This window comes from Mustela erminea, chromosome 1, assembly GCF_009829155.1.
Source record: "Mustela erminea isolate mMusErm1 chromosome 1, mMusErm1.Pri, whole genome shotgun sequence".
NCBI classification, from domain to species: domain Eukaryota; kingdom Metazoa; phylum Chordata; class Mammalia; order Carnivora; family Mustelidae; genus Mustela; species Mustela erminea.
The window spans coordinates 117,563,314-117,580,658 of NC_045614.1; the positions used below are offsets into that span (position 1 = coordinate 117,563,314).

At 36.6% G+C, this 17,345-nt stretch overlaps 1 long non-coding RNA gene across 1 annotated transcript in view; it reads right to left on the reverse strand.

Moving 5' to 3' along the window:
* Positions 1-8,398: 8,398 nt before the first annotated feature.
* Positions 8,399-17,345, reverse strand: part of LOC116588668 — a 61,970-nt gene continuing 53,023 nt past the window's right edge. Inside the window, exons 3-5 of the long non-coding RNA XR_004285037.1 lie at positions 14,458-14,616; positions 11,391-11,463; positions 8,399-8,483 (exon numbers count right to left, since the gene is read on the reverse strand). This is a non-coding gene — a long non-coding RNA (uncharacterized LOC116588668). The remainder of the gene's footprint in view (positions 8,484-11,390; positions 11,464-14,457; positions 14,617-17,345) is intronic.

Below are 17,345 nucleotides of genomic sequence, written 5' to 3' on the forward strand. Positions count from 1 at the left end.
CAGGAGCTTTTGTTCCCTGAGCGCTTTCCGTAGAGTTCTGGAGAACAAGAATACAAATGGCAGCCTCCTGGTCTTTGGCCCGGAGGAGCTGAGAGCTTGGGCCCCACTCCTCAGTGCACCCTCAGACAACAGCGCCCAGTAACTCCCGTCTGCCTGACCTCCAGCCATGCTCCGAGCTCACCGAGCCTGCGACTGTTTCAAGGTAAACCCAAGCTGTGAGCTCACTGTCGGCTCTGTCTCTGTAGCCGGCTTCCCCGTTCTAATACCTGTAAGCTCTGCAACACTTTGACACCCCTGATCCTTCTGTGACCCTGCGGGACCTGAGGCCATGCTGACCCCGCGTGGGCTTCACCCCGGTTTAGCCTCTGGAGCGATGTCCCTCAGTGGAACAGACTTTTAAAAGTCCTGATTTTGTGCTCCGTTGCTCCGCCTCTTGCTGGGAGCCGGCCCCTCCCCCTGGGGTCTATCTTCCCGTCGCTTTGGATTCACTTCTCCGCCAGTCCTACCTTTCAGAAAGTGGTTGTTTTTCTCTTTCTAGAATTGCTGTTCTTCTTCTCTTAGATCTGCCGATGGATTTGCAGGTGTTTGCAATCTTTAGATAAGCTATCTAGCTGATCTCCTGCTAGCTGAAGTAGTCTCAGCCTGCTACTTCTCCACCATCTTGACTCCTCCCCCCTTGTTTCTGTATCTTGACTATTGTGAATAATGCTTCAGTGAACACGGGAAAGCAGATATCTCCTCAGTATCCTTTGGATATCATTTCCTTAAGTTGAATAACCAGAAATGAAACTGAGAGGTCATACAGTTTTTTGCAGAAACTTCATACTATTTTCCATACTGGCTGTACCAGTTTACATTCCTACTGATAGTACATAAGTGTTCCACTTTCTCTACATCTTTGCCAATATTTATTATTTCTTATCTTTTTGATAACAGCCATTTGACAGGTGTGAGATGATATCTCATTGTAGTTTGGATCTATATTTTCGTGATAATTAGTGAGGCTGATCATCTTCTCCTGTACCCGTTGGCTATTTGTATGTCTATTTTAGTTCCTCTGTTAATGGGATTGTTTGTTTTTTCTATGGAGTTATGTGTTCTTTATATATTATGAATATTAACCCTATATCAGATATATGACTTGCCTTCAACTTTGTTCTTTTTTTTAACTTTATTGAGGAATAATTGAAAAATATAACTGTATGTATTGAAAGTATAAAACATGATAATTTGATAAACATAGTAGAATGATTATCAAATCCAGATAATTCACACATCTATCACCTCATATTTAACATAATTAACTCTTTTTGTGTGTGTGTAAAGAATGCTTAAGATCACTTTCAAGTGTGTAATACTGTATTATTAACTATAGTCACTATGCTGTACATTGGATCCTCAGAACATATTCTTAAAATTGAAGATTTGTACCCTGTGACCTATATAAGCCCATATCCTCTTCTCCAACTCCCTGAAAACCAACATTATATTCTCTGTTTCTATGAAATTGGATTAAAAAAAAAAGATTCAACATATCCCAATCAAAATCTCAATGGCATTTTCACACAGAAAAAACTACCATAAAATGTGTATGAAACCACAAAAGTCTCTAAATAGCCAAAGGAATCCTAAGAAAGAAGAACAAAGTGAGAAGCATCACACTATGTGATTTCATGCTTGGCCATGGGCACTTGAGAAGAATATATATTCCACTGGTGTTTGAAGGAACGTTCTATAAATGTCTTTATGATGGTCCAAGATGCCCCTTTGTTCTTAGTGGCACCCAGTAGTTGAGAGTATGACTAGACCCATCAATGTCCCAGAGGAGAACACTGAAGTTAACACCTAGATGCAGACTGCTTATAAGTTGACCGTTTGGCAGCAGCTGGTAAACTAAGTAGTTAGGCCCCTTCTATGTAGAAAATGGGAGGCTCCATTTTTGCCTGTTCCCTTTTCACTCAGCCCTGGAGGGGTAGCCAGTTAAGGAGTACTTCTTTGGTGGATGGAACTAAAGGGTATTATGCTAAGTGAAATAATGCAGTCAGAGCAAGACAACCTATGATTTCACTCATATGTGGAATTTAAGGAACAAAACAGAAGAACATAGGGGAGTGGAAGGAAAAATAAAATTAGATGAAAACATAGAGGGAGGCAAATCGTAAGAGTCACTTAACTGCAGAACAGAAAATGAGGGTTTCTGGAGAGGAGGTGGGAGAGAGGATGCAGGAAATGGGTGATGGGCATTAAGGAGGGTACTTCCAATAATGATCAATGGGTATTGTATGAAACTAATGAATCACTAAATTGTACCTCTGAAACTAATAATATAGTATATGTTAATTAAATTGAATTGAAATTAAAAAATTTAAAAATAAACATTTCTTTAAGTAAAAAAAGAATAAAAAATGCTTCTTTGCTACAATCCTGTGGGAGTCTTCATTGGCAGTGGAAGCAGGGCTGTCTAGGGACCTGTCCCTGTGGACCTAGGGTGCAAATATGTGTAGAAGCTCCTTCCAGGGAGGTACTAGTGACTTGAAGGTCCTGTTTTGATGTGGGTATTTTCTCATTCTTTCAAAGTGTAGGAGTCACTCCATTTCTGAATTTCTTACAAAAGGAATTTCTCCATGTATAATTGTACATTTGGAGGAGAAGGGAAGTTCAGGAGACTGCTTTGTCACCATCTTTGAAGACCACCCTGATGGTTCACAAGCTCTTTGGGGACTTCCCAGGTGCAATCCAAAACTGGCTCCAGACATAGATGGCTGAGGGAGACTGAAAAAAGAGGCAAGCCCTTCCAGGTTGGCAGGTGACAGGTTTAATAAGCAATGGGCACTTACATATGAGGCTTGTCTTGGAAGGTCACAAGATTAGTAGATCTTTGCACCTACCCACCAAATCTTATAATTTTATGTATAGGCCTTACTTGGGTTCAGTCACATATACCACCCAGATGGTTTGAGCTCTACATCACTATCTCAAGGATATGTCCTGGGGGCAGCATCTGGGAAGAGGGAAGACAAGCAAAACCCATATTTCAAAGAGAAGGGAAGGAGTTGAGGAGACTTCAGTTGCCATGGTCCAGCTCAGGGAGTAGCCAAGGATCACATCTAATCAGTGACCTCCCCCAACACAGCACAACTCAAGAAATAAATGAGATTAAACAATTTTTCTCAGGGACACACACCCTAGAAAGTGATGAGTTTGAATCTGAACTTAATTAAATTGGTTCCAAAGTCAATACCCATTTCTTCTTACCCACTGGTTATCAGGTGAGATAAAATGTTTTGTTGCTTGTGGAGGGAAGCAGGCTTCAAAGGTTGATTTTGTGATAGTTGGCTAAATGATTACTGAGATTGTTCAGCGATTCTCCAAACACACTGAGAGTTTAAAACTGTCACATGAAATTATCAATAGAAAATAAAACTATCATGTAACCATAAGTATTTTTGTCATACTGTACCCTGGGCTCTTATCTTTGGTACAAACTTTTCATTTCTGCTTTGTTCACCACATGTTAAGTGTGATTGAATGTGAGGAATGTAATCTAGATTACCTAGTGGGAGTCCATAACATTGCTGAGAGTCCAAAAGAGTTTGATAGTAGGTGTATGGCAATCACTAACAGTGAGTGACCCAGTGAGTTACCCAGTGAGGAAGTCATTTCCTTTTCAATTTTCTTTCAATATATTTGGACTACATGAATGAGGATATCTTATTTTTGTCCTGTTTTTTCTTTAACATCTATCTAATACTTGATAGTTTACTTTTTTATCAAAATAAGATCTGATTCAGACTCAAATCTTTTACTAGGAAACTTTATCTAGCTAATGTATTTTCTTTTAATAATATAGCTCTTTTTTGTTTATTTTTACAGTAATTATTTGTGGCATCTAATTCTAGTTTTCTACTTAAGACAGTGACATGTCATTTCCTTTTATAACTGTATTTGAATAAAGTAAAAGTGAGTCAATTTAAATAAAACATTACATGAACAATAACTTACATGGTATTCAGATATGGCAAAAATCATCAAGGTGGTTCATAAATGACTGAAGTTTGTGAAATTATGGTCTATTTTAACCCCCTCAATTTACAAATAGCAGTCTAGAGTGAAAGGCCAGCTGTGGATAAAAAATTGAACTTAACACTTATCTTCAGTCTTTGTTGTCTCCATTATACCAACCTGCCTCCCCAAGTTCTGAAGATCTTTTCGTCCTTCCCATACTTTTCTAATACTTTCTTTTCTATTAACAACTATTCTTTTACTAAAATTTAGATGACACTTGTTTCTATTGTATTCAATTCACAGTGTTGGCAAGTACATCTTAACTGGGTTGTCAAGAAGATTTTCCATCACTTAAACACATAAAGGTCTACATCCAACTGAAATTCACATGTTCATAACTGAAAATATTTTTATTTTATTAATAAATGATATAAAAGTTTATAATATTAATTTTTATATACTGACTAGTTTAAAACAAACCTTATCTTTGATGTTAAAAAATTCAACTAAGTTGGGGAAAATTCATCATCAACCATCAAGAGTGGTGGTAGGCTGATGTAAATGCTGTTACCATAATGCAGTTCAGTTCAATCATTATTTATTAAATGCCAACTATTTGCCAGTCACTGTGCTCAGCAGTAAAAATACAAGATAATTTTATATCCTAATAGCTATAATTTACTGGGCACATTTGATTTACTATGCCACTTATATCTTACAACAGCCCTCTGAGATAAAAGACTATTACCTCTATTTTATAGGTGGAGGAACAGAGGTTCACAGAGTTTAGGTACCTCATCCAGTGGCACATAGCTAGCAAGTACCAGGATCAGAGTTTTAATCTGGTAGAGGCTATTTCTCACAATCTTATGTTATACTATTTTTATCTCAGAGTCCCAAACTCTAGTAGCTCATAATTTAGAAAGCTATATATAGACATAGATATACATATTTTATATTAACTAGCTACTTTGCTAAATTATATTAACTAGCTAGTTTGTTAGCTTCTTTATTGCAGGAGAAGCTAACAAATTTTTTTATTGGAAAAGAAAAAAGCCTGCAATATGAAATTGAAAAATAGCAATTTAGAATATTCCAAATGCCAGATAATGTAATACCCATATACAAAGCCTGTGTTCAAAACTGCATTGAGGGTGAACACTTTGGAGGAGTTGTCTTGCCTTAACTGGAAAGGAAGTCTAGGATTCAAAGAGGAAAAGATGATTTAGAAAGGTGTTTAAGGTAGATAAATGGAAATGTGCAAAGGAATAGAAGCTTAGAAGAGAGAAGCCAGAGAATGATAAACTGTCTGATACAGTTAGAGCAAAGACTATTGCATTCGTAAGCTGAAGGAAAAGTGGGGAAAGATAGACTGGGGCCAGGTCATGAGAAGCTTGCATGCCAGGCTTAGGCTTTACACTAGAGGCAAGAGTTCCATTGAAGAGTCCTGAGCAGGGGAAATGTGTAAGAATTGTGCTTTAGGAAAAGCATCTTTCAAGAGTGTATAGATTAAATCAGGAGAGAGAGAACTGAGGAGGCTATAGCCATGGACCTACAATTGCTTGATGATGAAGGCTTAGACTAAGTGGTAGCTGTGGAACCAAAAGGATAGCTTTAACAGCTTAGTAACCACACATAGATTATATATCCAAGATCCCCTCCAGATTCTGTATATCTATGTCTCTTTTTTAAAAAAAAGGCCATGATAAGGAGATTGAGGAGGTGATAAAAGGAATACAGCCTCACTGAGGCAAGGATACCAAAGGAAAGAAACTAAAAATCTATTAAGATGTATTTTGGGGCTAAGTGAGACACCAATGCAGGTGACACTAAAAGTACACTGCAGGAAATTAGCAGAAGGGGCTGGTGAAAATTCTTGTAATTAGACAAGCACATATATGTATGAACTACACTAAGAGGAATACATATATAAGGCAAACAATGATTGTTCTGTCACTTTCTGAAGGCCCTACTGAAGCTAAGACGAAGGAAAAACATTATTTCAGGTCTTTGGAATTCTGCCTCAACAAGATATGACCCTGGAGTGTGTTTACTGCATATTCACAGGAAAATATTACGTGGCTTGAAATGACTGCCTATTCTGACATGTAACTGCTGTGTAGTAATTTGCAGTCAAGTATATTTTGTGTTTGTTTTATTATATGACTGTCCATTTATGAGGCATAATTAGGACCTAGTAAGCTATAAATAAGGCAGAGTTTACTTTCTGGCAAATTCTTTAATGTGACTGATTACCCTTGGTACAAAAATGGCAGTTTTGCATGAGCTTCTTAAATAAAAACTGCATAACAATCATTCCATCTGTCAAAGTTGCATAATTAAAGGCATCAGCAGTGCATAGAATTAGCACTTCAGGTTTTGTTCACAGGTTTGGACAGCATCCATCATCATTTTGACAGATGGAATTGTTTTTTCTTTATTTCTCCATTTTCCTCTCATTTCTATGGCTTCCTAAGTCCCTATTGAGGGCCCCTTGGAAGACTAAGAAACATAGACCTGGAATAATTGACTGCAGGCTGGATCTGTTAGCTTGCCTCATTATTTATCACCAGATGTAAGCTGAGAGTCTGTGCACCCACCATTAGAGAGGAGATCAATCTGCACTGTTATCCCCTTGACACAGGGAAAAGCTATTATAAGCTCAGGTGTACATGAGGACACCTGACATTCTCTAAGATGGAAAGAGGAAAAGGTGACTTCTTTGCTTCTTGGTGACATTTTCTGAGCACCTGCTATATACTCAGCTATTGGAGTTACTAGTAACTACAAGAATTATAGATAAGTCATCACTTTCACCTGCGTATTCTAGCTCTGGTTTTCACATGAAATAATAGTAATATTAATAATATTTTATTATTAAATAAAATATTTATTTTATGTACCTGTGAGTGCATGTCACAGGTACACTCCTCAACTATTTTCTTGTTTTAGGGATGAACAAATTGAGACAAAGACAGCTAAAATCTTACCAAAGTCACACACTTAGTAACAAGCCAAGTTTGACTCTCTACTCATATTCTGTCTACCTAAATAAAATAATGTGGCTAAGTAGTTGGCAAAGTGATTTACTTTTGCTCCATACACAGGAGGATGTCTGTAGGGAAAAAAGAATAGAAAATAATAAATCCATTATTCAACTCAAAGTAGAAATAAAAGGCAATCCTAAAATCAGTAGAGGATCGTGTTCTAAAAATATATTTGTAAATTAGCTGTTTGGCATTTTTTCATGAGATGATATGATGTCTGGGATTTGTTTCAAAATAATCAGGGTGAGGAGGATAAAATAAGGTTGGTCATGAGTTGATAATTATTGAAGCTGGGTTAATGGGTACATGAGGGTTTATAATACTATTCTCTCTATATTTGTATATGTTTAAATTTTTTCACAATAAAACGTTAAAAAAGAACTGATAAAAACCTAGCATCTTCATTATGGAGAAACATATAAATATAGAAATGCATACAATGGAACATTCCACATAAAATTCCCAAGAACTTTTGTTGCATTGGTAAACACTGACTTATACAATCTGTTTCAAATTATAAGAACTCACTCAGATGGCTATCATATTGTAATGGTTTGAGGAATATAATAGTTTCTACAATTCCCCTTTTCATCTCTAAGTATCCATAAATATCTGCTAGGTGTTATTAGACCGGGTTCTTCAGAGAAACAGAATGAATATTTTATTTATAAAATATTTATATAATATATAGATAGATGAAGATGTACAGATAAATACAAAGAAATTTATTATAAGGAATTGGCTTATACAGTTATGAAAATTGAGAAGTCCAAGGATCATAGTCAGCAAGCTGGATTCTAGAGAGAGACAATGGTGTCAATTCCAGCCCATGTCCAAGTTGAAGGCAGAGAACTGATGTCCTAGCTTGAGGTTAGTTGGTCAGACAAGGAAATTTTCTCTTACTCTATCTTTTGTTCTATCCAGGCCCTCAGTGGGTTGTATGATACCCATCCTCATTGGGAAGGGTCATCTGATTTACCCATTCTACCAATTTAAATATTAATCTCATCTACAAACAGCCTACACACACACTCAGAATAATGTTTCAAACAAATACCTGGGCACCCTGTAGCCCAGTCAAGTTGACACGTAAAATTAATCACCACAGTGCTCAATAAATTAGAATACATTCAGAGGTGAAAAGAACAGGATGAACCAGGCAAACCAGCTACCTCCTGCTGACATTATGTTCATAAACTCCATGTTAAAAACCCCTAAATGGAAAGTTGTCCACTCACACTTCACATCAGCTATATCTGAGATGTCTCTATTGGCAGGTATTGGTTTTCCTTACAGTCACAACTACTTCCTCTTTTCCTCTCACCCTCCTTACCTCTCTCCCTTCCTTTCTTCCTTCCTTCCATCCTTCATTCCTTCTTTCTTGAAAAAATTTACTGATCTCGAGCTGTGTATCAGGTATAGTGCTAGGTCCTAGGAATATAGCAGTGAAGTACATGAATTAGTTTTACAATTTCTGTGTATACAGTTTCCAGTTTCTATAAAAGAGATTTAGAAGTAAAACTTGTTGAAATGAGGCAGAGAACTTGTTTTGAGTGTTTTTTGCACACTTGACTCAGCACTGACAAAATTCCAATTATCCATATCAAATAAACATAGGGAAATAATAGAGGGGGGATAGCTACCTTCCCATCCCTTGATGCTACCACTAGTTCCATTCTTTACTCAAGATCTTAAAATCTGGGACGCTTGGGTGGCTCAGTGGGTTAAGCTGCTGCCTTCGGCTCAGGTCATGATCCCAGGTGGGATCGGGTCCTGGGGTCGAGCCCCGTGTCTGGCTCTCTGCTCAGCGGGGAGCCTGCTTCCCTTCCTCTCTCTCTGCCTGCCTCTCTGCCTACTTGTGATTTCTCGCTGTCAAATAAATAAATAAAATCTTTAAAAAAAAAAAGATCTTAAAATCTATTAAGGAAGATAGACATAAACAAATCTATATATCATTGCCAATTGTGATAAGTGCTATGGAGAAACATACAGTATGTTCAAAAGCTTAATTTAGATTGGGATGTATTTTCTTTTAAGAGACACTTAAGCTGAGTCTTGAATGAGGCTGTGTTAGTTTGCTAGGACCGCCACAACAAAATGCCATACACTGGGTGGTTTCAACAACAAAAATTAATTCTCTCACAGCTCTGGAGTTTAGGTATGATTTATTTTCTCCTAAGGCCTTGCTCCTTGGCTTGCAATGGCTATCTTCTCACTGTGTTGTCACATGGTCACATGATCACTCCTTGATCTGTACAACATTCTCTTCTTAAAAGGACACCAGCCAGAGGCACCTGGGTGGCTCAGTGAGTTGGGTCTCTGCCTTCAGCTCAGGTCATGATCTCAGGGTCCTGGGATGGAGCCCTGCATCAGGCTCTCTGCTCCTCGGAGAGCCAGCTTCCCCTTCCCTCTCTCTGCCTGCCTCTAGGGCTACTTGTGATCTCTCTCTTTCTCTCTGTCAAATAAATAAAATCTTAAAAAAAAAAAAAAAAAAAAAGGACACCAGTCATATTGGATGGAGGCCCACCCATGTAATTTCTTTTTACCGTAATTCCCTCTTTAAAAGCTCTATCTCCAAATACAGTCACATTCTAAGTACTAGAGGTTAGGACTTCAAAATGTGAGTTTGGGAGGACACAACTCAGCCCATAACAGGAGCCATCCAGGAAAAAAGGATGGAAATGGAGTAGGAAAATACATTGTAGATTTGGTGACAAAGCATAGGGAAGCACTTAACTTCTCCTAACTGCAGATAACTTACATTTTCTTTAGGATTTCTTAGGCAATGGCATTAACAGAAAATGGCCGTGATAGGAGGAGAGGAGGAAAGGTCAGAGAATGAGAGAAAAGTTATGATCTGCTAGTTACTATGGATGGGTGACCAAGCTTATTGGAAGAATAGATTTCTGGCCAGTATCAAGGACACATTTGAGGGAAATGAACAATGTAAGTCAGCCTAAGGTTGTAATTTTTCTCTGCCATCTACTTAGCTGCTTTGGTGAAGGCTCAGCAAAGATGAATGAAGGATTCTTTCAAGATGGGATTTTTCCGGGAAAATGTGATTTAAGAGGAAGTAGTAGTGGTATTGGGCAGTGGAATCCAAGCTAAATATCATGGGGGTGAAGGAAGGTATGGAATAAAGAATGTAAAGGAAGTAGAGAAATCAGTGAATTAGAGATCGGAAATATTTTTAGTGATTTTGCTATTGGATACCTAGAAACACTTGCTTTTCACAGACAATAAGCTCTAATGGACCCTGGTGCCATCTCCACTATAGAACTTGACATACCTCCCCAGAAAGGTTATGCCACTTCAAATCCCTTAATCCAGAGGCTGAAAAGCAACCCCATTATCTTCCTGAATAGCAGGAAAATTCTCATCACTTTGCTGTGTTGGTGAACCAATGACTCCTAGATCCAACTTCCTACCTCTACCCTGCTCTTTGTTCCCCTTTGCTTATCAGTTAAAACAGCATCCAAAAGATATCTGAAAGACTACCTTCAGTTACCATAGATTTGAGAAAGCAGAGGTTGGATGCTGAGAAGCCTTGTTCATGATAAGTATGACTATAGATCTAAATGTCAAATGCTAACAGAAATTCACCACGATCTGCTCTTAAAAAGGATGGAATTCTTTATTTTCAGAATTACGGTTACTCATTATTTAAAGTTTCAGATTTCTCTCTATATTGTAAAGTAAGCAAATGCAAAATTTATTTTACATAAGTTTGTCAAATAATGCTTGTGACCGAACCAAACAGACTTGATTTAATGACTATAGGGATGGGCCCAGTTCCAACTGTATTAATCGGTAAAATATTTATGACCCATAGTATCATAATATACGTGCAAATGTAAGTGGGAGATTAGGTGACTCAGATACCATGACAGTGCCCTGTCTAAGATCAGATTAATTCCTCTAGACCCCATTTTTTAATATTATTTGGGGCTGAAGACAACTAGACTAAACTCCAGGGAGGAAGCATGAGCTAAAAAGCTGGGGAAACCTCCTCAAGGCTGTGTGCATAAAATCAGCGCTTAGCAGCTCACCTTCAGACAGATACAGCAAAAAATTAAACTGTGTCTTGCCTACTCTATGTACCAGGTCCTTTGACATCCATTATTCTCTTAATCTTAACAACACTGCCAGATAAATGTTTGCTGATTAGAAAACTAAGCTCAACCAGGATCAATGACTTGTCCAAAATCATATGCCCAGTGAACAGAGTAAGCCATTATTCCAACTTAGGTTTATCTGGTTCTTAAAGCTCTTCCCCCCTACCTTTACCTGCTGCCACCCCATGCTTCTTTGAGGATAGCCCATTCCCTGCTTTCATACCTGCTCTTCTGTTTGCCCTAGGATGAACTGCTTCTCCTTCAAGGCTGTTCATATTCCTCATACCTGTTTTCACCTGGATAAAAATATTGGAAGGGACAGGAGATAGTACATATTCAAAATTGTCCACTTGGGCCTCCTTTTTTCTCTTGAGAAAATGGCTGGTTGAAGTAGATAATACTCAATTCTTTTTTTTTTTTTTTTTTCGTTAGTGATGGCTCTGCCAATTCCATTACAAAAGAAAAAGGACACAAGGAACTGACAGATTGGCTAATAATTCTGAATATTAATTTATTTGAGTCTCGTTTATTTTATTATAACAATAAATCTAAACTGACTCATTGTGATCATTTTTAAATATTTAACAATGAATAAGATAATAAACCCTAAAAACTGTGGAGTGTTTGTAGGAAAAATAGCGAATAAAATTGGATAATAGGTTAACTAACCCCCAAACTCTGCTGGGCCTTACAAGGCCTTCCTACTAAAAGTATGGCAGTCTTTGAATCCCCTGGAAGCTCATGAGAAATTCAGAATCTCAGGTCCCACCCCAGACCTCCAGAATCAGAATCTGTAGTTTTAATAAGATTCCTACCTTATTTGTACATACATGAAAGTTTAAGAAGCACTGTTACAACAAATTTACTTTGAGTAGCCAACAAACTCATGAGTGTATATGGATGGAATTGCTCTTGCTGGAGTACTTTTTGAAACAGTAGAAAAAGTAAGAGTTTAGGTGTTAGACAGACTGGTGTCAACACTTACCAGTTTTGTGACTTTGGACAAGTTATTTAAATGTATTTAAGTCTGGGAGTTTTATAAAGATAGGAAAAGGTCAAATGGGGCATAGTGGCAATTAAGAGGAACACCAATGCAAAAAGGCAACAGGAAGGAGAAATGGATTTTGATATAGGATCTGCTACTATGAAGAATTGGAGAGGAAATTTTGAAAAACACTCTTTCACCTGTTACTGGGAATGAATACCTGTAAAATTTGGTTGACAATCAGAGAAAAACAATTATCATATGATCTCCCCGATATAAGGAAGTTGAGAGGCAACGTGGGGGGCTTGGGGGGTAGGAAAAGAATAAATAAAACAAGATGGGATTGGGAGGGAGACAAACTATAAGAGACTCTTAATCTCACAAAACAAACAGGGTTGTGGGATGGAGTGGGGAGGCGGGTAGGGAGAGGGTGGTGGAGTTATAGACATTGGGGAAGGTATGCGCTATGCTGAGTGCTGTGAAGTGTGTAAACCTGGTGATTCACAGACCTGTACCCCTGGGGCTAATAATACATTATATGTTAATAAAAAATTAAAAATTATTTTAAAAATTTGGTTGACAATTAGGAGTTAGATGTGAGACATTTTGGCTTTGGTTTTACTATGCTTATTAACTTTAAGCAGTGTACATTTTGAATAAATAGTTATATACCATAGGAAAAGCAGAAATGATAAAACGGAGGTGACTTAAGGATAGACAATCAATTTAATGGAAAAGTTCTTATAAGCAAAACAAAACAGAAAGTCTTACAAAAATGTAACTGCATAATATATTTTTCACTATTACTCTTGTGATCAAATGAGTTGAGATATTTTTCCCGTATCAAAAGTCTGTAAGTCTTTAAAATAAGTCTTTAAAATCTGGTTTGCTAAATTCAATTTTTTTTTTTTTTTTTTAAAGTGGGCTCCATGCCCAGCACAGAGCCTAATGCAGGGTCTGAACTCATGGCCCTGAGATCAAGACTTGAGCTGAGATCCAGTCAGACACTTAACTGACTGAGCCACCAGGCACCACACCCCCATTTGCTAAACTCTTATGATTTTTTTTAAAAATTTACCAGGAATATTATCTTTTTCAGGCAGAATAATAGTTTAATGAAAGCATCTCTAATTTCTTTGCTCTATTGATATGGTTCCAAAAATGAGGAAATGAAGCAGAGGTTCATTAATTTCAGCATTGATTGGGTAGAACACAAAGTAAAAAATTGTATTGGAGACAGTATTCAAAAATTTCCCAGACAGGTAATTTTTTTAAGAATTCTCTTGCCAAAATACAAATGCTGCTAATGTTTCTTTGAATAATAACATTGCAGCAAATATTATCAACACAATGTTTATTTTAAAAAAGAAATCAAGACTCATATTAATATATTATAAAATTCTCTTCCCACTCTATCTGACACGGTCTTTGCTCTGTTTTTATTGGAATATCTTGCACAAATGCATTGACTAGACTTCCAAGCATAGATTAATAGATGACTCCAGGATATCATGAAAAAAAAAAGTGTTATCACTATTTGATGTTTATGGGACAAAAATACAATAATATGCAATGTTTTTAATGGAACAGCTTAATTGGGTGAGCCTAGATACTGGCATGAAGATTATTGTTTTTCTGACCAATGAAATGAAACCTAATACATTTCAGCAGACCACTGACAATCCTGTGCACAAAAATTAAAAAATAAAATTCCAGTACACAACACTGGCAACTACACACATAAAGAAAAACAGCAAAAACAACTTTGTGTGACTTAAGGCATTCTGAGATTTTTTAAAAGCTTCATTCTAATTTTAGCAAATCATTGTACTTTCTTTACTCCCTGAAAAAAGTTAGAACAGAAAATTGATTTGGATAAAAATGTTATATCAAAACTGGAGAAATCAGGGCAAGATTTATAGCACATATTTCAAAGAAAGTAGAGATTATAGAAATCTAAAAGAATGCATAATTCATGACAAATCTTGGCATATTTGAAATGTCCTTGAATATTAATTGGATACCCAGATAGAAGTTTCTATAAATTCTGTCCTATGATGAGCCTATGGAAAACTTTTTATATTTGTATAATAACTCAGAAGTGCCTTTGAAAAGAGAAAGCTGTTCGTTGGGGGATATTCTAATATAAAATATGTGTTTCTATTTAAAGACTAAATTGAAAAGTTGGGAGTACCTCATAAGAATAACTTCTGAATCACAGGTACATTTTTTATCATTGAGAAAAGGGGGAAAGATTGTATCTCAATGATGACTACAAAATTGTTGATACAGGGCTTTAAATTACCTTAATAACAAATTCCATCATTTGTGATTCAGTCATATCCACAGCATAGATGCACCAGTGATATTGCCCCATAAAATCTGTGGACCAAAACCAATCTGGCTGAGAAGACTGCTCCAGTCTTTAAATCTCCATGTGCTCATCAAGTATTTTGAGATGGAGCTGCACCATAACATAAAAAAAAAAAAATCAAGTTTAATAAGCTCTATAGGCAAGTAGTAGTTAATGATACAAATTATGCAAATGAAAAACTGTATCCAGAAAGTTGCATATGGTAAAGAAAAATATTTTCAGAAAGGGCAGGTATCTGGAAATATAACTTGTGTAATAATTGACCCTATATCTTTTGGTAATTATATTGTAGATCTGTTAACACCTAAGTAGCATATGCTGAGAAATGATTTAGATGAAAGTGATTGGCAGAAAACAGAAGATTTAGACAGTTGTCTAGGCTTAAGATTGTATTGTCTATGGCAGAATAATTACTACTATCTAATGCTTATTAAATATTGCTATTTTCCCTTACAATAATAGGGAAACCTCTGTTATAATAAATTATTCCAGGTATTCATATAAGTCAAAGTAAATCAAATTCTCTCCAAAATAAAATTTCTGAATATGAAGACAGAGATCGAATAGCAATCCCCTGCATCATCACAGACATTGCCACATCTTTCATGATGCTGGCCATATCAGTTTTTCAGGGCTGCTAATGAAGTATCACAAACTGGGTGGCTTACAACAGAAATGTGTTCTCTCTCAGTCTAGAAGTATGAAATCAAGGTGTCAGCGGAACCATGATCTCTCTGAAGGCTCTAGGGGAGAATCCTTCTTTGACTCTTCTAGCTTCTGGTGGTTGCTGGCATTCATTGACTTGTGAATGCATCAGTCCAATCTCTGCCTCTGTCTTCAGAGGATCTCCTCTGTTCCAGAATCCAAATTTTTCTCTTCTTCTTAGATACTAGTCAATAGATTAGAGCCCAGTCTAATCCATATGACCTTATCTTAACTCAATCACATCGACAGAGACTTTATTTCCAAATAAAGTCACATTTTGAGGTTCCAGGTTTAAGACTTCAACATATCTTTTGGGGGGACACAATTTAATCCATAATACTGACCTAATGTTAAGTAGTCCAGGACTAGTCATTTATTCATTCATTTACAAGTATTTATTGAATATCTCTTATATCAAGCACTGTTATAAACAAAGTAGACCAAATCTTTGCCTTTAAAGAGTTTATGGTCTGCATTCAATCATATCCTATAGCTGTATATACTTTATATTTTAAAATTATATGTAGTTTATAATTTAGCAAAATTCTTTAATCTACATTGCTATGATCAATCTTTAGAAAATCCTGCCATATATGCTGAGTAAATAATAATAGCTACTTCTTTTTTGCAAAGGAAAACTGAGGCTTAGAGAGGTTAAAACTTGTCCAAAACGGCCCATCTGGTAGAAGAAAAGTTGGAGCCAGAACTGAGATCAAATGTATTAGCATATAAAATGCTGGGTGGCATCCACTTGCCATTAATAAATAATAAGAAGCATTACTACCTATTAGAGTATTTTTACGGTGTATCATATAGAAATATGATTTAATAATAAAGGACAATAGCTCACAAAGCAAAATGTGTTCATTAATTTTGACAAATTTATTTTATTTCTAATTATTCATGATATTCAAGCAAACATGCTGTGGTATATTTTCAAAAAAGCAGTAATACCTTGGTTGTGGCAAGAGGGTGTTACAGATTTTCATTGAGGAATAACGAAGCTAGATTTTAAATGAATTCACATGAATTCCTAGTTACATTGGAACGTCAATTTTAAAAATGATGAAAGGAGTCTTAAAGCTCTTGCCACTCCATCCCACATTCCTCAACAACAGGTATCTAGAAAGAAAATTACAGCAGTGAAGAATTCAAAGATGTGAGCATGGTGTAGCCATTCCCTGTAATTAATTTAGGTAATTGGTGATATTTTATATATCCTAAACTGTAATAAGTAGTAAAAATATGCCAAGTCTTAATGAACCATCATCTTATCTGATGAGGTAGTCGTGGTGGCAGTGGGTATAGTGAGGCAGTGGATAAGCCTAGATTCTATCCCATAATTGTGTGTGGTGTGTTTCAGTCTTTCACACTTGTTTTTGGCACACTCGCTTATGAGAAATGCTTTAGCAGATACATGATTCTTAACCCCCCACAGCAAAGCTGCTGCCAGTGCTGAAACCAACATTGGGAAATAGAGAAGAAGCATTCAAAACTGAAACCAAGGTGATAAAGACACGGACTCGAAATTCACTGTAAAGCAGATGACAAATGGAAACATATCTCACGTTAACAAGTCTCTGCCTTATACAGTAAAAATAACGCTGTGTTAGTGACTCAGTAATAGGGGTGGAGTGGAGAGGGAACTAGAAAGAAACAAAAATCTGGAAAGATAGATTGCTGCTCATGGATAAGCAGAGCACATCCTGATTAATTTAAAGGAAAAAAGAAGTTAAGTGTTTTAATGACAGTGGGTCTTTGTATCATCGGCATACACAAGTCTTCTTATTCCCCCAGTAATTAAAGATTTCCATATGAACAAATTACCTACTTTGGGAATATGCATTTGTATCTTGCAACATGGATTGTTTTTTTCATTCTCTTAAAAACAACCAGAGAGGTGCTTTCTTATGAATAATTCATCATCTACTATAGTCTCTGAGGTCATTTTTGTCACTCATGCAGCCATCCAGCCTTTCCCCAACACTGTAGCTGTGTGTCCTTAGCTGGATCCTCTCATTTCTCACTCATGCCAGGGGATTAAAAAAGATTTTAAGTCCTCATTCCTCATATCTGCAAATCCCTTAGCATAGCTTTTCTATTGGTGTTTTCCC